General features: G+C 39.6%; 1 protein-coding gene across 14 annotated transcripts in view; it reads left to right on the top strand.

The window, feature by feature from the left end:
- The window catches only part of LOC147998712 (uncharacterized), a 184,257-nt gene that overhangs the window by 61,422 nt on the left and 104,798 nt on the right, over positions 1-18,037 (top strand). For 4 of the 14 annotated variants that reach the window (XR_015646023.1, XR_015646022.1, XR_015646032.1 and 1 more), the window contains exons 2-4: positions 7,392-7,484; positions 11,160-11,275; positions 14,863-15,026. The gene's annotated coding sequence lies outside the window, so the exon portion shown is untranslated. Of the gene's footprint in view, positions 1-2,479; positions 3,100-7,391; positions 7,485-11,159; positions 11,276-13,331; positions 13,470-14,862; positions 15,027-18,037 lie in introns of those variants that run through there. The other 10 variants (XR_015646031.1, XR_015646027.1, XR_015646030.1 and 7 more) reach the window with 6 other exon arrangements.

Genomic DNA, 18,037 nt, shown 5'->3' on the forward strand with positions numbered 1-18,037 from the left:
TTCCTCTTCCACTTCATCCTCCTCGTTCTCGTCCTTGTCCTCTTCTTCTGCGTCCTCTTCTTTTTCGTCTTCTTCCTTCTCCCTCTCCGTTTTCTTTTTCCTTTCAGTTTTTGTCTCCTAGCTCTCTTAATTGACATCTCAGTTTTGTTCCCTTGGGACCCTGTCGCTGGAGGGCTTTGAGGAAGTGAGAAGCGGCTGAGGAAGTTCTCAGGACCTCAAGGCATGCTAGCCAAGGGCTCGATCACAGCATCCAACTCTTTGTCCTACACAACCATGCTGCTTTCTAGTTCTCACAGCTTCCCAATACTTCGTATTTAACTAATAAAAAGACTGTTTGGGGCTTTAGATCAAATTTATATTTTATAAACGTTAAGAGTAGTAGGTAGGTCCTTTGTAATATTTAGCTGTCAGTGTAGTCAGTCTTAACGTCTTTTATATGATCTTTAGTGTGTGTAAAAGCATAAGGAAGAATGAGAAATGTAGATGTACAAGGAGTTGTTGAATGTCTTGTAAATAAACACATTTTTTTCAATGTGTCATAATGAAAGTGTATTTAACAATACCTAAAACAACCACAGCAACAAACAAACAAACATGCCTAGGTCCTAGAGAGATGTCTTAGTGGTTTGCCTCTGATGGCGCCACTCTCATGTGCACATACACACATACAGATATTTATAAATAATCACAACAATGTTTTCAAAATCTTAAAAAAATTAAAACCCTCTAAAATGCATTTATACGTAGACTGTAAATAAAATAAAAGAGACAAAGCATGTAACATAAGTTCCTTGTCATTTTAAAATGATCAGATGCCTTGATTGTTCTTATTTCCCATGAGTTTGTATGTAATATTGTATTTTTCTACTGCTCTCAATTGTGATTTCATATTCATAGCAGAAACAAGCCATGTCTTTTCATTAGTTACATAATTAAAATTTAATAGCAGTAGAGTAAACATATTGAAACCAACTGTTTGGTTAGCTTCATTTTATTTAATGGGTTAGGAGTGATCTAGTTTGTATAATGTGTGTTCTACAGTTGGCCATATTGGTTGTGGATGATCTTGGATTGTTACAAAACGAACCAACCAATCAACAACCAAACAAGAAGCAAAAACCACTGCCGTGATGTTCTAAGCATCACACACACACACACACACACACACACACACACACACACACACGCACACGCACACGCACACGCACACGCACACGCACACGCACACACACATGTGTGTATCTCTTGAAGATGGTGTTACTCTTAGCACATCAGCCATGTATGAATAGCTATAACCTTACTTTACCCTCAATAGGACATATATCAGTGGTGTATGAGCATGTTATCTGACAAAAACATCCCCCAAAGCACTAATCAAATATCACATGCTTTCCATGTTGAGTGAAAATGGCGCTTCATGGAGGCTCTGAGTTCCATATCTCATTCTGAATGTGAAGTTGAGTATCTTTTCACATGTTCAAATCATTGTCTCTTTAATGAAAACTATGGACTCTACCATTGGCTCCCCTTTCAGGTATTAAGAAATTTGGCATGTTAATATTTAGCCTTGATACCATAGATGAAAGATTTTTTCCTCTGTCTTTTTAATTTGAGGGAGGCATAAGGTAGTATTTTATATAATATTTTCCTAGTTAGGGTTTTACTGCTGTGAAGACACACTATGATCACAGCAATTCTTATAAGGAAAACATTAATTGGAGATGACTTACAGTTTCAAAGACTTAGTCCATTATCATCATGGCTGGATACATGGTGGTGTATGGGCAGACATGGCACTGAAGAAGGAGGTGAAAATTTTATATCTTGATCTGCACATAGCAGAAGGAGACTGTGTACCGCATTGGGCATAGCTCGATATATAAGAACTCAAAGGCTGTACCCACAATGGCGTATTTCTTCTAACTAGGGCTCGCCTACTCCAACAAGGTCACACCTCTTAATAGTGCCACACCCTATGGCCAAGCATTCAAACACACGAGTCTATGGTCTATTCAAATCACCACAAATATTAAAATTTATAAATTTTCCCTGTTGTGGTTTAGAGATAATTTTAAATCAATTCTGAAGCCTTTTTCTGTGAATGGTTAGAAAAGCATTTCCTTAATTTTTTCCTCTAGTATTTTTGTTATTTAATTTTTACCACATTCAGATTCTGGGTAGTAAGAATTATACCTGATAAGCAGGGAGAAGAACAGATCTATCTTAACATTATGTATTGAATTATTAAGTGTGTTTCCCAATAAATTTCAATTTACATTGGCACTATTTTCATACTTTCATTGGTCTTATTTTTTTAGTAAGTTTAGATAAGTGTTTTATTTAATAGTAAAATTTATTGTGCCCCAACACCAGGTATGCCATTAAATATGGTTATTGTACACAGGAAATCCACTGGAGGAAACTAACATTCCGTTTGGAAGTGGAAGTCAATTGATCATAGACTCTAGGTTCTGTTTGGGAGCTCATATCTACTTCCCCTTCTAAGCACTGAGATTCTTTCTATTGTGAATCTGGCCCTGTCCGTGCTGCCATAGTCTCTGTGAACTCATATGTTCTTAAGTGATTATTAACATTGTGTGTCAAGCTACAATGTTCGGTTATTTTTGCTCTTACATCAATCACTTGAAAGATATCAGTTCTCTTATTGCCGGTTTCCAGCATGCTTCTTCCTTCGTTTCTTCCTTCTGCTGGTTATTACTCCCTGCATCTTATCTGACCACCTCTTCCCCTCTCTACCTGTACTCCTGGTAGAGATGATTGCTTTCTGAATTGATATAGAAGTGTGGCAAATGTCTAGTCAATCAGAACTGCACATTTTTCTTGTCTTGGACAATTTGTTCAAAGAAGAGTAATGACCCAGGCAGAGCGAGAACACTGTAATAGCCCTACATTGGAGGTTCTTGAGTGTACATTCAGTTACATTGGAAATCAAGTTTGTAAAAAATGGACTCATCTTGTCTCAACAGAGAATCTGGGAGCAAAGTCAACCATTGAAAAAGAGCAGAACCCCAAAATACAAAGAAGACCTTTATACTTCTGAACTTTGTCTGAGTTTCCCATCCAGCTATACCAACAAGTGTAAGCTTTCGAATTGGTCAATTTTTGTTTTCCCACAACATATTTTGGGTTAGGTTTTCTGTCACTTGTAATCAAAACAACCATAACATGATATAAACCAGTGACTAAAAGTCTGGAATATATTCTATTTAATAGTTTTGCTTTATATCTTGATGCCTAATTCATATATGTATCTATGCATGTGATATACATATATATCACTCTATTTTCCTAATTCACGTATGTATATATGCATATGCTATATTTTATATATACATTTAATATACACATTTTTATACTTGTTTTTATTGTTCTGTGGACATCTTTAGAGGAAGGAATTTACACTTTTAGTTTTCTATCCCCAGAAACAGGTACTAGAATTTACTGAAAATTTAAGTACCCAACTAGTGTTTATTGAATAAAGTTAAAAATATTGAGATTTTTACACTTTCATGGTGATGTGTGTGTGTGTGTGTGTGTGTGTGTGTGTGTGTTGTGTGTCAGTTTGAGTAATAGTGACATCAGTCCTTTCAGGATGTATGTAGGATGGATATTCTTATTCTCTTTGGGGGGGGGTTGTTTGCTGTTTTTTTGTTCCTCTCGTTGCTAAAAACATCTTGTGATTCTTCACTTTTATTTGTGTTCCGACGAGCCAGCCGCTTTCCCTTTGGTTTGTGTCAAACAGCCACCTGTGCTCATTGCTCATTCATTTTCATCTTTGATTACATTATATAGTTGTTCATTTTTAATAGCAATTTAGAGTCATTCAGGCAGTTTTCTATAAGCATTTCCATCCTCTCGGGAGCGATCAGGATGAATTTACTTCCCGACACCTGGGGAAAGATACTCATCATCTGCAGGTGACTGTGTAGCCGAGACTGTCTCCTCCGCCGGATGATATGGGGGGAGACTAAGAAAAACTGTCCCCTACAAATCATTTCAAAGATTGAGGAAACAAACAGACCACCTGTCATTCTGCAATCATTGAGTTACTGAAAGTACATCAAATGGGCACTCTGGTTTCTGAGAGAGATGATATAAACAAATATAGAGGGAGATACATGGGATTCTGCCCTTAGAGAGCAATGATGACTGAGGGGGGGGGACAACATAAGACAAGTGACCCCTCAGGGGAAAAAAAAACCTAATTCAAAGCAAAGTGACGAATTGCTTATAGAGTGAGTAGGGTACGATGGCGCTTGACATGGCCTATTCAACCTGGACATTGAATGGGGAGTAATAGTTTTAAATGGAGGAAGCCATAACAAGTTTGTGGATGCCTCTGCTCTTGATTCAGTGTGTCACGTACTGCAGGAATCTTCCTGGAATAAGCACTCTAGCGCTAATGAGAATGGAAGAGAGGACACATCACTGGTGGACAGAAGCCAGGACAGCTCCTGAAAGGCTTCCATGAGGGGTCCAGTTTGTGTCTTCATTCTTTTACATTGAAAGTATGAGATGGGGCAGCAAAGTAAGCAAGACTTTCCAGATTTTACAGGAGGGTTCATGGCATTCTCCTCCTACAAGCAGGTTGTTAAGGGCCAAGACCCGTTGTTTCAGCTATTCCTCATTTTGTACCAGGAAGCAATCAACATCGAGCTTAGCAAATTGACAGTACAAAACAGTGCTTTAAAATGTCACCAAATATGTCAATAAATAAATATCTAATAATCAGTACTTTCTACATTATTCTACTTAACTCTACCCTCTTCACTTTCATAACGCCTTATGAATTTATCTTGTAGAAATGGGTTGTTATTCTCTGAGTTTAATCTGTATTTTATTCCATGGGCTCTCATTTATACCTTTAGCTTTAATCCTTTATTATAACTTGTATTTAGCATAGAAACAGCATTTCTCATTTTAAATCATGAGTTTCTTTTTTATCTGTAATCAAGTCCAATCTTCTAGGATTTTTGGAGGACTATTGTTGTCAATGAGTTTATTTCTCTCTGAAGAGGGAGCATGTTTTGATGAATGTATATCAGCTTTTCCTGATCAGAGTAAAAAGTGGGCTAAGCTGAACTCGTAGGATGCCTATTGCAACAGCGGCAGTGGGCATGGACTCTGTCAGGGCCATTTCTAGCAGGACTAGTAAAAGTTGAGGTGTTCTCTTATTTCTTGAATCTCAGGGATGTTAGTATTGTTGGACCTCTCTTCCTGGGAGCACATCTAAGTCAGGGGCTGGGAATAGCAGTCTGAAACTGTCTCCTGGGTATCAGTTGTAAATACCCTTGGGGCAGGCAAAGTGTGTACCAGCAGGAGCCACTGCTCTTCTCATAGTAACTGCCTTTGGATTGGTACAAAGCTTTTCATTTTCCACATATTGAGCTATCATGACCCAATCAGTTAAATATGTCCTATTTAAACATGGCCCAGTTAAAATACCTCTTCTGTGTTAGTTAGGTTTTGGTCATTCATCCCTACTCCAGCTACAAGCAACCTGGCTTGCATGTAGCATTTTCATCCATACCGACCTAGGTAAAATAGGCAGGGGCCTATTTGGTTTATAAAATAGCATAGCTTCCTGCTGTGGAGGAGGGTACAATTGGACAGAAGAAGGTAATTTTAAATACAGGGCCTAGAGCATACCAGAGGCACTTTCCTTCATCTCCAGAAATCAGAGGCACAGACGGAGGGATGAGAAGATCAAGAAAAGAAGCTACCTTAAATCTCTATCAGACATACAGAACCGTCAAGTTGATCAAACTGTGGAGTAAACCAGAAGGTTTGAAATTCTCTGGGAACTCTGTAATGGAGGGAAGCTTCAGGGCAAAGTTGTCTGCTGTGGCATAGCATCTGGCTTTAAGTTGGTCCCTCAGTGGGGGAAATGTCTTCTATGTCTTTCATATGCATAGACTATCGATGTGTGGCCATATTAACTAGGAGCTTAAGTGAGTTTTCAGTTTCATGCAGAGACTAAAAGACTGTTTTTTTTTTTAAACTGGATTTTTTATGTGGAAAACTTCATATTTTTTTAAAAACCTTGCTTATGAGTATAGGTATGTTGATACTTTGCACTTGGAAAATAGTTATTATAGATTTACTAACATAAGTGGACCTCATGTGTAGACAGCACTGGACGGGAAGGGGCAGGCATCTTGTCTAAGAGCTGGAAGGGAGACACCATCATGGGCAAAACATTCCCCCCTGGGGAATCTAATGGGCGTGCTTCCTTGGTGATTTGAGACTTAACCATCCTGGCTGTCAATGTTGTCTGAGTCTGGGAAGGTTCTGGTAGAGAAGCCATCCAGGAGTGTCTAGGGCACACAGAGACCATGACTCAACATATGAGAACTGGTCTGGATGGCTAGGTGACTCCATGCAGATCTCATAGTCTCTGTGAATCAGAACAGAATCTACAGTTCCCTCAGCCGATGTCAGTTCCGGTCAGCTGATGTCAAAGAAAGGCCAATCAATTTCAGAGAACCTGTCATTTGCAGGGCTTCATCTTTTCTCCATAGTCAGCAGAATTAACTCTTTTCAGATTGCCAAGCATGACTTACAGGACTGGGCAGGTCTCAAACTGTGACTGTAGAGAGCCCATGAGAAGAGCTCCCTAACCTAGAGTTGAGGAGTTTATACATGCCTAGGCTCCTAGAGTACATAGGATCTGGTGGCAAAGAACAGTTCTTCTCTAAGCAAGTACCCACAAGCCTGGCTGCCTTCTAACTGAAAAGGTCACCCCTTAGGGCCAGAAGTCTACCCTTGGCTCCTCCTATTACAGAAGGTGTGGGCTTTATTTAGGTGAAAAGACCTCAGTGTAACTTCAGGTTGGTCGAAGTTTGGAACAAGTTTTTCCGCCCCACCTCCCCTGCGGGGTCTTCTTCTCTTGCAACTGCCAGCACCCACAGTAACCTTGAGAATGGCCTTGAGTACTGTGGTTGAGTTAGTAGGGTAAGGTCTGTCAGCCCTCCAGGAGCACACATGTGGAGGAGTGTGTGTGTGTGTGTGTGTGTGTGTGTGTGTGTGTGTGTGTGTGTGTGTGTGTGCGCTCGCGCGCGCGCGCGCGTGCGTGAGTATGTCATTCTTATTTGGCGTGAAGCAAAAACATAAAGCGAGTGTTCATGTAGTGAGTTGCTATTGTATTATCTGGAGCCCCTAAGTGAAGAGCTGTCTGTTGCATTTTGACTGCTATTGACTGGTGAGCCACTCTCCCACAGCAGTTTCCTCATGCATGCCGAGGCCAGAAGCTGCATTTGCAGACCCAGGAGCGGTCTTTCCATCCCAGCCTGTCAGTCAGCCTCCAGCCACCTGTGTTCTCTCCATCATGTTTTTGTTCCTTGTAAGAAAGTGGGTTTTCTTTCTTTCAGAACGAGTGTGAAGACACGGAGCAAATGAGGCCAGGTGCATGGCCGCAAAGTTCCAGAAAGCAACCAGGCAGATGAAATCTCTCAGCCTCTCTCGTGAGTTTCCCAGGAGGAAAATGCCTCTGCTGACATGAATAGCGGAGGACAAACAATGATTCCTGAAGGAGATAAACAGTCCCTCAGTCCCTGCTGACCGGTCCCACTCCTCCCCTTGGTGTCTGATCGCAGAGTAAAAGGTCACAGGGCTAATGCTGCACCTGCAGCCAGGGAGGGCCAGACCCGGTCTTCAAAAAGAGCTTTTGCGTAATTGATGCTAATTAGCATTGAGCCATATGCATCTTTTCTCTGAGGGGCAGGTGGGAGCCTTTGTCACTGTCAAGGGCATTATGCCAAAAACAAGTTTAGAAGTCTTTGTATCGATGCGCCTATGTCCGCAAAGTCCCAAGTGCTATATGGAGGTTTTTCGTGTTTTCATCGGAAACAGACCATGAACATCATCAAAAATATCTTCTACGGTATAATGCGATGGTCACAAGTCAGGTGAATGGGAAATGCCATCCAGTGCTGAGGACTGAAATTCCGAGAAGTGTGATTTATGCCTAAGCCCTTGAACTCCGCTGCCTGGTCTCAAGGTGCCTGCGAGATGTCACAAGGCACCATCTGTACTCCGGGAGAGGGCAACGACAACTCTGGAGACCCTGAAAACCCTCAGAGATTTGCTTTCAGGGCCATACATTTGCTTTCTGGTTACTTATAGGGAGAGAGGCTCTGTGAGGAGAGAGACAGAAAAAGAAGGAACGACAAAGGAAACCCCCAGCTTCTAAGTGAGGCATGCCTAGCTGTGGCCGACTGTCAGAGCCACCGTGGGGCTGCGACTCTTTTTGTTTTGGAAAGAAGCTTTAAAATATTAAAATTTTCTTGCATCAGTCCATCTTTGGCATCTCAATCCCCATTGGAATTCGACTTAATGGTTTTTAAAGGTCGTTTTTATGACAGGATAACATTGCAGAAACATGGGGATAGACTATGCTCATATTTGTAACAGTATTCCTGAAGTTATGTTTGATTTATACAAATATCCCTTAACCTAACTATTGATCAGAGAAGCAGGCTCGTCCTATTCGTTCATGTATCGGGGGAGTTATTTAACCCAGGTTTCTATGGAGGTGCATTCTGGGGTTTAGCTTTCCTACTATAGCATTTTTCTTGTTCCTCTAATCTTGCTGATTACAACGAAGACTCTCCTCATCTCTGTCTTTTCATATGCGTATTATCTTTTCTTGAGTGTTGATCTTTTTTATTTTTTACTATGGATTTTAAGTAATTAAATTATGAACAGTGGGGTAATTTTCTTCAAATTTTCATGCTTGAACTCACTGGCTACCCCCTTCTTTTTTTTTTTCTTCCATGAGCTTATCATTGTCATCAAATGCCGAAAATTCTTCCCCATTATTTCTTCAATTCCAACATTACTGTCTCCCCAATCAGGGGTTCCAAGTGCAAATCTATAACATACATCACAGGTTGTGGGTGCCTGTATTTTTTTCTTTTTTTCTCCCCATATGCTATTTTGACATTTGGCAGCATAAGGTCTTCAAACTTTATTTAATATTGTCTTGCAGACATTTCAGATTTTGCATTTAGGGATTCTATTTGTATCTTTTTTCTATCTTCTGTGAATCTTCAAACATGATTGCACATTAATCTTCTATGAATATTAAGAGATTATGCAATATAATATACCATATAGCTATAATTTTCCTGAATCCCTACCACTAATTTTAACCCATGTATGGTTGATGTACATGTTTCTGTCAAACATTTCACATTTCTTTGTGTGTCTAGTGATTTTTATTAGATCCCAATATTAATTTTGTTCTTCTAAAGTATAGGTTAGTTCTCTAAGAACCCTGAGCCTGGCTGGCAGGGCTAAATCACTTGGAAATAGGTTGATCTGGCTTCGAGGTTTGCTTTCCTGTTCTTCTATGTGTTAGCTAATTCAGTTCTGTTCCTGAGAGAAAACAGTTCTGTGGATGGTACTTACCACCCTCTGTGTCCTGAAAACCCTTTGCTCAGAGTGGGATGCTGAATTGTCTCTCATCTCCTAAAGCTTTCCAGTTGCCTTGGCAACTCTCCCCAGCCTGCTGGAGTAGTTTGTTTACAAACATATTCTGAGCCATTTTTAGCTGAAGCTTTGAGAAAGACCATATGCTTCCAAGTGCTTTTCTTTCTAGAATTTTACCCTGAGAATTCTAAGTGCCTTGGCCTCTATAACACCTTCCCCTTGTTTGCCCAAATTACTATTGCTGATTATCTAGGTTGTTTATAAAGGGGATTCTCTTGTAGATTCAGTCACAACTACTGGGAATGAGAACCAAAATTCTGCAACTTCAAAGCTCCTCGTAAACGCTCTTGTCTCAGAAAACGGTTGTCCCAAGGAAGCCTTTCTGGAGGTCCAGCAGCCTCAGCTGCGCTCTTGGGATCATCATTCTCTCTGGCTTTGCCTGGAGATGCACTGATGCTCGCGCCGTCCTCCTGAGTATCCTCATCATCCTGATGTACCTACAGCTGCTCCCCAGCAGGCTACAGTCAACTGTCACCCACAGGCTAGGCCAGGAAGAGCAAACACTTAGCTTTGGACTCAAGAGATTCAAATATTGTACCTGCTTCTTTATCTACTTAATGAATAATAATTAAATCCGCCTTGACAGGCCATTATAAGACTCCAATTTACCCAGCAGTAAATATCTGCATACAGATTCAAGATCTCCTCTCTTTTCTTACATTCATTTCTCCTTTCTCTTCTACCCCAATATCATTTAGGGTGGGAGTTATTGCAACTTATTCTAACCTCTGCTAGTTACAATGTACCACACTTGTTGACTTACTTTTATTTTTAATTTCTGTTATCATGTTTGCTAAGGTCTTTGTTTCTTTTTGAGATTTCTAAACACACACACACACACACACGTACACATACACACGTATACACATTATCTTCTATAACACAAACTTTTTATGGTGCAGTGTTTCCTAAGAGCCTCATTTTAACTATTCACACTTGCATATGATACTCAATGTTTAATTGCTTCCTGTTGAAATTTTATAGGGGGATAGCTGTGTTGTGAAGATTCCTTCAGAGTGATAGCCTCTTGCTAACTCTGTAGTCATCAGTTAGGAGGGCTGTGGCTGGAGATATTTTATGATATATATATATATATTACAGATAAAATATATAGTATATAATGACATTTATGATCATACATATACATGTGTAATGATATAATGACATGATATGACTATATATTATATATGTATATATAATGTACATGCATTCATGCTTTAGACAGTCATGTATTTATGGACTAGGAGGAAGCTGAAGCCTGTTGATCTCCTTGTTTCTTTTCCTCTTGTGAAGTGTAAAGTTTTTCCAGCTCTTACACCTTTTCTCGGCCCTCCCTTTACAGCAGGACAAAGTTTGTCCTGGAAGATCATTTGCTTTAGTACAGACTCAGATTTATTTGGTGGGGGTTAAGGGATGGTTGCTAGGGAGGACATTAGCTGTAGTCAGCGGCTTACATAGTGGCATAAGGACAAATTGCTATAGACAGAACACAGGGCTTTAGTTACCCTGAGGATGTCGTCCTGGGTTCCTGGTGTTTATTGACTCTGAGCTTTGGTTATAAGTGAAACTGCTTTTAACAGGAATTTTCATATCTTCATGTATGGGGCTACTGTTTTCTCTGACTTTGTGATTCTATCTGCTTCCAGGAATTCCCTTAAATTTCCCAGAAGCTGCTGTTTTTCCTTATGTTATCTAAGGCTTATGTGGACTTCCCTTTTCCAGAAGACACCATGGCTATAGGAGAAAGGGATCCACTTGCCCAGTAAGGATAAGTTACCTTGTTATAATTGTAACTCTAATTTTAGTAGGAAGGAAAAAGTATTGACAGTTTAAAAGCATTTTTGAAGAATTGTTTTTCTAAGCATGCTTCTAAACTATAAATTTGAAGATTATTTGAAACTTGTGACTCTCCCATAACAGGAAAACACACACACACACACACACACACACACACACACACACACACACACACACACACAAACACACAGACTCTCTCTCTCTCATGCCAGTTTTGTTTGTTTGTTTATTTGTTTATTTTACCATCTCTAACCCATCCCTAGAATAAGTATCTGGTTTTCCAGTTCAGATGCCTTTCATGGTCTAGATGCATTTTCTAGATCTAGGGTTCTGCAGTGGACAAGAACTTAAAGCCATGTGAGTGGAGGACTTGCTTTGCTGTTTTATTTTGATCCCCAGGCCCTCATTTTATTGCCTAACAGATTTTTATTTCAAAATAGTTTTAATAATTATTACTTAAAATGTTTTTTTTTGTTGTTTTCATAGCACTCCCCTCTGTGAAATCTTCTATTTTATTATGTTATATTGAGGTTCTACAACTCCAATAAGTACACTGGGCATCCAGAATTCAGGAGACTAAAATGCCCAATTTTCACAACTATGCAATAAGACACCAGTGCAAACTAGAGTAACCCCATTGTCAAGTAGTCCTGATGGTCATCTCTACACATCTAGGAAGAGGAGGGAGGGCATGTCAAGTAGTCCTGGTGGTCATCTCTACACATCTAGGAAGAGGAGGGAGGGCATGTCAAGTAGTCCTGATGGTCACCTGTACACATCTAGGAAGAGGAGGGCATGTCAAGTAGTCCTGGTGGTCACCTCTACACATCTAGGAAGAGGCATTCTCAGTTAAGAATGGCTTCCATCAGATTATCCTCTGCAGGTTTTTTTTTCTTGATTGGCAATTGATGCAGGAGAGCCCAGAGCAAAGTTAGCATCCCTAGGCAGGTGGCAGGCCTGTATAAGGAATATAGCTGAACAGGAGCCGGAGAGCAAGCCCATAGTCAGCTTTCTTCCTCTCTTCTGACCTCTCTTCCTTCTTGAGTTTCCATTCTGATATTTTTAATGATGGATTGAGATTTGGAAAGCGTAAACCAAATCATCTCCCCTTGCTCCCCCCCCCTCTGTATATTGGTTTTGGTCAGAATTTTACCTGACCAAAGTAGGCTAGACACATCGTGGAATTTCAGCTCTGTGTATTCAGAGTCTGAGCATTAGGCTAGGCGTAATTGGAAAGAGAGACCTGGCTTGGCTGGCAATTGTATTACATGGATGTCTTCAAATGTTTTGTCACAAATAGGCATAATTTATCCTACAAAAAAAAAGTAGGTCAATGACTAGTTTCCCAGAATATGCAAACGAACATGGTAAGCAGAGGTGAGAACGCTCGGTGTGCTCAATGTGAAAGAGCACTTTGTCAATCATGAGGGCCTGACTTTGAATCTTCATATCTCCTATGAAAGGCTAAACACAGTTACATACATGCCTGCAACTCCAGCTCTTTGAAGCCCAGAAACAGGAGGCTCACTGGGGTTTTCGGGTCACCAGCCTCGTTCTAGGCTCAATGAGCAATGCTGTCTTAGGGTAATAAGATAGCTAGGACATTTGACGTCTTCCGCCCACTTTTGAGCATGGGTACACACACATGTACACATACACCATGAACATTTACATCATGTGCATCCATAGCACACACACGAGGGTGTGGGGAAAATAGATGCAAATATGGAGTAAAATAAAATAAAGTCCTCCGAGTCTGTCCGTGTGTTCACATATGGTTACTAGTGCTCCGTAAAGAATGCAGAAGGGAGTTTGCTTCATAGATAATATTAAGAAAACTGACTCACTGTATGGAGGAAATGGATTAAACCTATTTACACATATAATGGTAGATTTCAGGAAAATTTATATATAAATATGAGACAAAAGTAGAATATCTATTATTAAGACAGAAGAGAATGAATGGTGTCTTCTTCTTCTTCCTCCTCCTCCTCCTCCTCCTCCTCTTCTTTTAAAAATAGTATTAAATAAGCCAAGCCACCCTGCATCTTGGAATGTTGTCTGATATCAGCTTTGGCCTCCCAAATGCTGATATCAGCATCCGTCATGATCCTCAGCCAGAGAAGAACCTCTTAAGACTTCAAAGTTTAACCCATAAGGTAAAAATATTGATTCTTTTACATAAAATGAAACATTTTCTTCATCATGAGGTTTAATGGACAGTGTAAAGGACATATTGAAGTATGAAAGAGTATGTTTTGATTATCTATATCTGGCTGTGACAAACATGTTAGGTACCTGGAAGACTCGAAAATTATCAGCGAATGCTAAAATATGTTATTCCAAACTAAAATATGTGTGCTGATACAGAAAAGAGGAATCTAATAAAGGCCAGGAAGCTATGGTTGTCATCAGAAAGGTAGACACTAAAGGCCAAAATACAATTTTACATTGCAGACATTGGTGACAATTTGGAATTCAAATTACAAATATATATATATATATATATATATATGTGTGTGTGTGTGTGTATATGTGTGTGTGTATGTATGTATGATAGTTATATACATAGACATATGTATATGCATTACATATGTATTGATAACATATTGTACACATACAACTGTACGTATAGTTACTATATATACATACATGTATATATATATACTAGATTCTCACCAGTACAAAAAGAGAGTTGTCAGTAAGTTCTTGGCACTCTGTACTGTGCTGATGGAGATTTGAAAGAACCCAGTTAATGTCTCTGTGAGGACAAATAATTAATAGATGATAGCACCACTGAGAAGCGACTGTTTCAATGTACATATGGCATCATGGATCAAGCTTAAAATACAATATTAAGTAAATAAATCAAAGTACAGGAAAACTTAATTGAATTGAAACAGTCTATAACACAACACCACTTACAGTCTGCTAAAATGACAACAGGTAAACCAGGAAACAAGTTAGACACACATAAATGACAATGTATATATTGGCACCTTGCACAGGTCGCCTATATGGTGGTAGGAAGGAATCAACATGTGCCACAGAAATTAAAGAGATTAATTAAAGGAAGATCACTAAAACCTAGATGAAGGGTGGGCTCAGAGGACACAGGCTGATAGCATAGGACGAGATCAGAAGCAAGGTGATTTCCGCTCTTCTCTCATGGTGCAACTTTCCTACAAGGAAAAAAGGAACCTAAAAAACAAACAAACAAACCATAAACTGAATGGTATGAGAGCTCGTGTGATAGGTAACCAAGAAGAATAGGAAGGAACAAGGCTGGTTACAGGTAGAAGCACAGAATGCTAAAAGGAAATGTGGAGATACCTTCCAGGAATTTTCCAAAGGATTGGTAGGTAAACAGAATCTCTGAAGAGGAAGTGGAGGTAGGATGAAACAGATTAAAAAGTAATGGGAGACAGAAAAAAATATTTTAATAAGAAATAATATCTATGATTGCAATATGATTGAATTGGTAGTTTGTGCTAATATAAACTGGTTTAATAAGAGTTCTATGACTTAGTTCTTAATTTTTATCTCTTCCAGGATCAGCATTTGACTAAATTTGCTAAGAGTGTATCATGTGAAAATGATGTTTGGCGTTCTAAGATATCTGGAGGAAATCCAGTTGTGTGAGGTGGCTACAATCACGGTATCAGTTATCAACTGCGCTTGTCTGTAAGACACCTGTACACCGTTGGCTAAATGAGGTAGGGTTTTTTCTTCATCTGCATTATAAATGGAACAGATTTCTGTGCTACGGTGCCGTCATCACTGTGAATTTATGTGTCCACTTGGCTGGACCACAGAAGGGAACAGATTCTTGCTCAAACATTACTTAGTGTGTTTTTGAGATATTCAGGGCTTCTCCTCCCTCTGGTGCCCAACAAGGCCATCCTCTGCCTCGTCCGCAGCTGGAGCCATAGGTCTGTCTATGTATACACTTTGGATAGTGGTTTAATCCCTGGGGTCTCTGGTTGGTTGTATATGTAATATATTTAAGTGTAAAGGAAGTATTATAAATTACTTTTGCATACTTTTAAATTTATATTTTAAAGAAATGTGGTCTTAAGTTACTATTCACTTATTAAGCAAAAAGTCTCATTTTAAATAAACTTGAATTCCCACTTGTGCTAAGTCTTGTAAAACCTAAACACAAAAATAAGAATTTATATACATTATCTGCATCATATATCATACTTAACCTTAACACATAAATGCCTATGTTGCGGTCACCTAAAACTTAGTTTTTACTTTCATAATTGTGAGTCGTTATGTGGAATACAAGTTTATGGAGCAAATCGTAGGGATAGGCTTCTCATTTTGTTATCATTATTTAATGTGATCATTACTGTCCATTACAGAGCAGGACAAAATGACAAAGCATTTGAAGTGATAATGTACATCTTCATAATCTATCTATACATAGGAAAGAGGTCAGTCGGTTGTTACAAGTCTTACGATATCACAGGAGAAGTTAATTATTCGCAAATATGCATCAACATTGACCCTCGCCCTCACCCACCCACGTCTCTTAATGGCATTAGCTTAAAAGAAAAAAAAGAATCAAACTTAGTAGTTTGGTCTAGAAAAGAGAGGATTTTCTTCACTTTTGCAAAACTGTTATTTTCTGCCTTAGAGGTGTCCAGGAAAGGAGAACTTGACACTCTAGCCCTGAGAGAGCTCCTAATGTGAGCGAAGCACACCATGGTTTCTGTAGGAGATGGGAGGTCTCTAGGGCAATGGAATCCATGGCAACCGGGCAGTTCAAAATGACTCATTTCTCTGGTGCTAAAGTCCTCCTCCTGGATGAAAAACAAGGATGCATCAAGTGTGATTCAGCCCCTGGTATTAATAGCCAGCACTGTGCTGCTCATCTGCAAATGCCACTCGTCCACCTTGCCTATTTACTGGCTTGCATTCTCTCTCTCTCTCTCTCTTTTTTTTTTTTGTCAGTAATTTTAAACCTTTGTCACCCTCTCACACCCACTCTGCAACAAGTACCCGATATACACAATAGTACCCATGGCAATTAAATTATTGCTAAAATCAGTAATCCAGTAGTTCATGAAGCAAGAGATACATAGTTATCTGTGTTTCACTATTTCTCACGGAATACCTCTCTGACAAAAATATAGATATTCAACTGTGACCACGACGACTAACTGCTTTTTTTATTTTGAGCCTGAATTATTTTGAATGAACTCTTGGATATTGTTGACAAAGTAGCCCATGTCTTACTGCCATCCCTATTTCCCATTTTGATAACTATTTGATAGGACAGAAACTAATAAGATTGAGCAAAGAGCTTAATCCTTGACATTTGATAGTTCGGATCAAATTGATTAAACTGGGGTACTGTTTCTATAGAGAGTGTGGTAGAAACATAATTTGAGTTGATCAAACAAATGTAATTTTTTTTTTCACCATTTGATGCAGGATTGAAGAAGTAAAGTAATATTGAAAATCCAACTTTATGAGTGAGTTCGGTTAATATTTAGAGCAAAGAGTAGGTCATTTTCATTATTTTTTTCCTTTAAACCGAGGGTTGGCCTCGTCCCCAAAGGGGTAAAATTCAGTCCTACCTACAAGCAGTCAAGATCCATAACTCGTGTTCCAGATTCACGCTGGCTAGGTTCACAGAGACATTACGAAGGTATTGTTCCTTTTCAGAGGAACATATCTGCTATATGCGCCCTGGGTTTAAGATTTTCCACGGAGCATGCCTGTTATTGGTTGGTCTTAAAGAATCCAACTATGAGCCAGTTGCTCAGAACAATTATGTTAGAATCCAATTAGCAAAGGTCTAATGAGTAACTGTGTGTAGGGTGGTTCTCGGGGCTTCCAACATTGCCCTCCCAGGGCAGGCACTGCTCGTCTTGCCCCAATCTAACCTTTACCAAGACCTCATCGCCAGTACTTCCTCTTGGGCTATGAATCTCAACGTGTGGTTCTCAGGCTAGCAGCATCCATATCTTCGGGAGCTCATTAGACATTTACATTTTGTGTCCTCATAGCTTGATTCTCTTTGTTTCTGTTTCTTTCTCTTTGTTTCTGTTTCTGTCCCTCTGTTTCTGTTTCTTTCTCTGTCTCTCTATCTCTGTCAATGTGTCTGTCCCCAGTGTGTGTATGTGTGTGTGTGTGTGTGTCTGTGTGTGTGTGTCTGTGTGTGTGTGTGTCTGTGTGTGTGTATCTGTGTGTATGTCTGTGTATGTGTGTCTGTGTGTGTGTCTGTGTGTGTGTGTCTGTGTGTCTGTGTCTGTGTGTGTGTATGTGTATGTGTCTGCGTGTGTGTGTGTCTGTGTGTGTGTGTCTGTGTGTCTGTGTTGTCTTTGTTTCATTTGCAGTGCTGGGGATAGAACCTAAGATCATGCATATCATAAACAGGTGTACAGAAAAGCATGCTCTGCAACTCCAGTCCCCTTACTGTTGTTCTACATCTAGAGTCCTCAGTGTTGTTCTAATAATCCCTTCATCTGATATTCACTAAGGTTTGAGCACTGCTGTTCTGTCCTGACAGTGTTGCAACCCTTCAGAATCAACCAGACCTGTAACAGGACTTTGTTGGAGAACTGATTTCCTTCTGTTTTAACACAGCCTCACGTTTTAGCTCACACCAACCAGAATCTTGCTTATTTCCTTCAAAAATGACATCTCTGTTCACATTTTTTTTTACAATCCTTTACCACTTAAGTCAAGTTGCATATGTTCCTGTTATAAG

Source organism: Rattus norvegicus, chromosome 20 (genome assembly GCF_021556685.1).
Source record: "Rattus norvegicus strain SHRSP/BbbUtx chromosome 20, alternate assembly SHRSP_T2T, whole genome shotgun sequence".
NCBI classification, from domain to species: Eukaryota; Metazoa; Chordata; class Mammalia; order Rodentia; family Muridae; genus Rattus; species Rattus norvegicus.